Raw genomic sequence first — 6,355 nt, forward strand, 5'->3', positions numbered from 1 at the left:
TAGACAGCTGATAAAACCATCAGCCCTAAAAGCACGCCACTTCAAACTGGAGTTTCCCCCTCAAATGCTGGAGAAGGGGGTTGCAAAGATATCTACTAGGTTGGAAAAGGTCTTTGTTGGGTTTGCAGAGGTCTCTGCTGGCTGCTCCCATGGCTCCTGCACGGGTACGCTGAACTCTGCTGGCGGGCGGCAGCTGTCCAGTTCAGCACCACCCCGGCACCGGACAGCTGCCCCGAAGTGCCGCGGGATTCTGCCATGCAGCAAGGAGCCATCAATGAGATGACTGACTGTAAAATCTTTTTTTTTTTTTTTTTCCAAGAAAAAAAAAAACAAGGTAGGGTATTTAGTCCCACTGGTTATGGAAACGAAATAATGGGATTGAATGCATATCAAAGATTCAGGAATGTGTTGATTAGTTTCTTCAAGATTTGAATAATTTATGTCAAGTAAACAAAGTGGCTGAAGCAAAGGTTACAGTATAGAGAAGAACGCAGTACTTTACTCTTTAGTCTAATCTGCTTGATTTTGTTTTGAGGTAGAAAGAGAGAATAAGGAGAAAAAAAAGTTATCCCTGCCTCTGCAGTCAGCAGGCCACAGCCTAGAGTTTGTTTTTTATGAAAGGAATTGTTGGTAGTTCTACGCAAGCAGAAGTCTGTTTACTGTCAAAGTAAACTGTCATCTTTTTTTTTTTTTTTTTTCCCTTAAACCTCTCTGTGGAGTTTTTTGATGTTTACAACTGCATACAGAGTTCCAATATGGCTGCATCATTGTTTTATGCCGCCAGATTTTCTTTTCCTGTCTAATTTTCTTTCCTAATGTGATAACTTTATTTCTTTTGATGCTTTAGAAAATCACTGTTGTGACTCCATAAACACTTTCTGGACTCAAACTTCACCTTGCATATTTATTTCTTCTCACTGTTGAAATTTTGTTGACCTTTTCAGCAAGATTTCCTGTTTTTTTGCAGTTGTTCTGAATAACTGTTTCAACCCACTTTGTTTTGCCCAGAGAGCTGATGGATGCCCCATCTGTGGAGATACTCAAGATCAGGCTGGACGGGGCTCTGAGCAACCTGGTCTGCTGTAGATGTCTCTGTTCATTGCACAGGAGTTGGATGAGATGACCTTTAAATGCCCCTTCCAACTCATAGAGTTCTATGGTTCTATGGTTTTAAGTAACCTGGAAAAGGACTAGGCATCTTATGGCAAATATGAGGATCAGATGATCTGAACTTCTATTTTACTGAAAAGAAACTGTTCTTTCTTTCCTTTTAAAGAGTTGATACAAAGGTGGTGTAAAGTCTTGCAGCTAATTCTTGCCCCAGGACAGCATGGTTTCTTTAAGTGCCTTCATAAAGGCACTGTTTAAAGAGATACATATTTAAAAAAATATTGTATATCAACAGCTGATATTTATCTCTGCCTTTTAATACCTTAACATTTTTAAATTTCTGGGCAAGATTTCTCTCTGCAAAATCTATATTGGCTCTTATCTCATTTTGGAGTCTGTCTCAACTCAGTTTTTTTATGAGTGCACTTCTGTATATATTTTGTTCCATAATAGCACCACTTTCCCCTTTATTTTGCTCCACAGGAATCCTAATTCCTGCATATAGCTTGCTGCAATAGGCTTGCTCTGCAGAAGTGATGGTCTGAACTGCTGCTACACAAGCTGTATGGGGCTGCTGAATCACTGCCGGAACCTCTGATTGATCACCTGTGTCAAGCAGTGAGTCAGCCATGGGAACACAGGTGAAGGCAACTCACCTGTGCTGCCGGAAGGGGTAGAGCCTGGCTCCACCTCTCCTAGACCCATTTAAGAGCTGACCACTGCACTGGAGTTTCCCACGTGAGCCCAGGTTATGGGTGAGTGTACCTATCATTTCTGTTTCCTGCTTTGTGTAATAACATCATAGCCAAGCTCTCTGTTATACTTGAACATCTGTGTATTCGTTAATTGTACATTGCTATGCCATAACATTGGTATATTCATTAATTGTACACTTGGTGAGCCAGGCCAAATATATTAACTTTACATTATGTCCTTCCTATGGAATTTCTTTAAATGGGTCAAGGGGGAGAACGTTACCCCCTTAGATAAAATGATTCCAGGGCAGATCCCAGGATTTGTGGGATCTACCTATTATGAACTAGCGGTCATCACTGAAAAATGGGTCCCTTATGTGTTATGGGAAACGTCTCCCCATATCGCATGGCAGATTACTTTCAGGGACTTAGGACAGATATACTGATCATGAAAGAAAGACAATTAGCTGCTTCCATGGTGGCATGGCCACTATTGAATGCTTTAAATCATGCAGAAATGAGGAATAATACTTTAGGGAATGAAAACCAACTTTTGAAAGACCATATTGAGAAGTTGGAGCAAGAACTTGGCATATTAGCAGGGAAGAAACCAATTCTGCGTCTTCCAATAGGTCAAGTTCCTAACATTTCCATAGACGATTGAATCAACCGACTCGTTGATCAGGAAAATAAAAAATCTAAATTAGATCTCAAATCTCCAGTTTTGACAGATCCTCTAGAAGTCCGTCCTGTCATAACTCAGAAAACAAAAGAAGTACAGGACAGACCGGCAGGGTACCACCTGATCTGTGGCCCCCTGCCCAGATTCATTTGCACGTGACAGCCCGGCCATACACAGCAACGGAATTGATGGATTTGGTACAGCGATTTCGGCAGAAGCCTAGAGAAAGTGTGCCAGCTTGGTTATTAAGACTGTGGGGTTCTGGGGCAGAAAGTGTTTTGGTGAATGGCCCAGAAATAGCCAAGTTGGCCACCATGACTGTCCATCTGCTCTCAGGCAGAGGTTATATATGGGTACTCAATATCCTGATGAAAACCATTCTATAATAGAATGGTTAATGGCGGCCTGACCTTACCTCTACATACAGGGATGTGGTCCTCCATGGAGGACCTTCAAAATTATATCCGCAAGCTAGGCATAAGGGAAGCAATTTATGAAGATACATTTGATGGCCCTGATATGGTCAAATTCTCAGCAGGAATGAGAGACTTAATTCTACAGCAAGCTTCCTCTCATTTGTATGGTACTTTGGTTTCTATATTAAATCCCCTGGTGGCCTCAGAAGCGGTAGTCCAGCAGGCTGCCCAGTTAGTGGCTGACCTAGGAGAAACAGAACGCCTGCAGACCATGAGCAACATTTGGACGTTAGAAAAAGCTGAGGTCCTACTGGTGACTAAAACCAAGATGCCGGCTACTCGAGCTCCTCGACTGGGACTCATAAGGGTTTCCCGAAAACAAATGTTTAATGACTTACTTCAGGCTGGGGTCCAATTTGCTAAGATTGACCGCCAGTCCAACCATGTCCTTCTCCAGCTTTGGAGACAACTAAAGGACAATCAAAAATTTCAGAACTATCCTAAGAAACCAGGGGTAAGGGTTAAAGAGAGAATACCAACAACGACATGGAACCTAGAAGATTTCACTGTTCCTAATAGGAAAAAAAAAAGCCGCCTCAGGTGTCTCGGACCACAATGCCTGAGCCACTAGAAGCAAAAGAATTGGCCCTAGCACAATTTTATGGCATGACAAGGGATGTTAGTTCCCCCAAAGGACTGGAGGCCCTATGTAGAATTAATGATTTATTGGTCCCGAAAAGATATTCAGAGTTATGGCATTAGAGGACATTGGAGCAGATTCATCAATTATCTACGGAGATCCTACCAAATTTGATGGAGACAGAGTGATGATTGGTGGCTTTGGGGGACAGACAATTCTTGTCACCCAAACATGGTTGAAACTGGGGGTTGGGCATCTCCCACCCTGGGAGTGTAAGGTATCTATTGCCCCAGCCCAGGAATACATGTTGGGCATAGATATTCTATGGAGTCTGGCTCTCCAGACAACTGTGGGAGAGTTCAGACTTTGACAGAGATGTATCAGTATCTGGGTGGTGCAGGCAATATTAAGAGGCCATGCGAAACATGGGCCAATTTGCCTGCCGAAACCGTGCCTGATTACTGATGTGAGACGGTATAGACTCCTGGGTGGGCAGGATGAAATACCGAAGATAGTGCAGGAATTAGAAAAAGTGGGCATTACAAGACCTACACACAGCCCATATAATTCCCACATATTGCCAGTGTGAAAGTCAGATGGCACGTGGAGAATGACAGTAGATTAATGGGAATTAAATAAGGTCACGCCGCCCATTCATGCAGCCGTACCCAATATTGCCTCTCTTGCCTAATACATTAAGTAGGGAGATAAAAACCTATCACTGTGTCCTAGATTTAGCAAATGCATTTTTCAGTATCCCAATTGCTGAGGAATCGCAAGATCAGTTTGACTTTACGTGGGGAAGCAGGCAGTGGACCTTTCGGGTCCTGCCACAGGGGTACGTGCATTCACCAACATATTGTCACAATCCAGTGGGCGTGACCTGGCTGATTGGAAAAAAACTGATAATGTTAACCTGTATCATTATATTGATGATCTCCTACTGACATCCAACTCACTTGAGGCAGTAGGACAGGCACTGGATTCATTAACCCTCTATTTACAACAGAGGGGATGGGCTATAAATCCCCCAAAGGTGCAAGGTCTGGGCCTGTCTGTAAAATTCCTGGGGGTGGTTTGGTCAGGAAAGACCAAAGTACTGCCCAGTGCTGTCATAGATAAGGTTCAGGCGTTCCCAGCCCCTACAACATCGAAGCAGCTGCAAGAGTTTCTAGGTATATTAGGTTATTGGCATTCCTTTATACCTCACCTAGCTCAGCTGCTAAGGCCACTGTATAGACTCACAAAAAGGGGCAGCTATGGGATTGGGGGAAAACAGAACAGGATGCTTTCCAACAGGCGAAACTGGCAGTTAAACAAGCCCAGGCATTGAGTATATTTGATCCTACCCTCCCAGCCGAGTTAGATGTTCACGTCACTCAAGACGGCTTCGGTTGGAACCTGTGGCAACGCCAGAGTTCTGTTCGGACCCCCATTGGTTTCTGGTCCCAGGTCTGGCATGGAGTAGAAGAAAGATACTGTATGACTGAAAAACAATTATTGGCTGCCTATTCTGCCTTGCAGGCAGTAGAGCCAATAACTCAAATGGCTGAAGTTATAGTCAAGACCACTCTGCCGATTCACGGGTGGGTGAAAGATCTGACCCAAGCACAAACAGTGGCATGACGGGTCGCCTACGTCAGCCAAAGGAGCAGTCTGTCTTCATCACCTTTGAAAGAAGAACTCCAGGAGATCCTAGGCCCAGTGACGTATCACAGTGATGCACCAAAAGAAATATTGGTCGCTCCACCAGAGAAGAGTCCCATTCAGGAAGGAAAATATCCTATTCCTGAAGATGCCTGGTACACAGATGGATCGAGCAAGTGGAGAGCAATAGCATACCATCCTTCTACTGAGACAATCTGGTTTGATGAAGGGGATGGTCAGAGCAGCCAATGGGCAGAACTGCGAGCTGTGTGATGGTTATAAGTAAGGAACCCATTGATGGTATCCTGAATATCTGTACAGATAGTTGGGCTGCGTACCGGAAGCTCACTCTTTGGATTGCACAGTGGGCCAATCAGGAATGGACTATCCATGCCCGGCCAATCTGGGACAAGGACATGTGGTTAGACATATGGAATACAGTCAAACACAGGACTGTATGTGTCTACCATGTTTCTGGTCATCAGCCCCTACAGTCACCGGGAAACGATGAAACCAACATGCTGGCCCGAGTTCGATGGATTGAGAATTCACCATCCGAGAACATCGCCCGTTGGTTACATCAGAAGCTACAGCATGTGGGACAAAAGACAATGTGGGCAGCTGCTAAAGCATGGGGACTGCCCATACAGCTACCTGACATCGTCCAGGCATGCCAGGATTGCGACGCTTGCTTTAAGGTGAGACCGAGACCATTGCCCGAAACAACAGCCCATCTTGCTAGAGGACACAATCCTCTCCAGTGATGGCAGGTTGATTACATCGAGCTCCTTCCTCGGTCTGAGGGGGCGAGATATGCCCTGACCTGCGTCGACACTACAAGTGGCTACTGCAGGCCTATCGAGTGCCGAAAGCAAACCAGGCATATATATCAAGGTACTCACAAAACTGATGTCTGTCTATGGGAAACTTCAAGTCATTGAGAGCGACCAAGGGACTAATTTTACTGGTGCAATGATACAATGCTGGGCAAAAGAAAATAACATTGAATGGCGATTCCACCTGCCATATAATCCAACGGGGGCAGGCCTCATTGAATGTTATAATGGTATTCTTAAGGCTGCCCTGAAGACAGACTCCCAGTCCCTATAGGGGTGGACAAAAAGACTGTATGAAACCTTGTGTGACCTGAATGAAAGACCCTGAG

At 44.5% G+C, this 6,355-nt stretch overlaps 1 pseudogene; it reads left to right on the plus strand.

Annotated features, from left to right (window-relative positions):
• The first annotated feature begins 2,038 nt into the window (after positions 1 to 2,038).
• LOC146542907 (uncharacterized) lies at positions 2,039 to 2,646 on the plus strand (annotated as a pseudogene).
• The last annotated feature ends 3,709 nt before the right edge of the window (positions 2,647 to 6,355 follow it).

This window comes from Meleagris gallopavo, chromosome 22 (assembly GCF_905368555.1).
Source record: "Meleagris gallopavo chromosome 22, MGAL_WU_HG_1.1, whole genome shotgun sequence".
Taxonomy (NCBI): domain Eukaryota; kingdom Metazoa; phylum Chordata; class Aves; order Galliformes; family Phasianidae; genus Meleagris; species Meleagris gallopavo.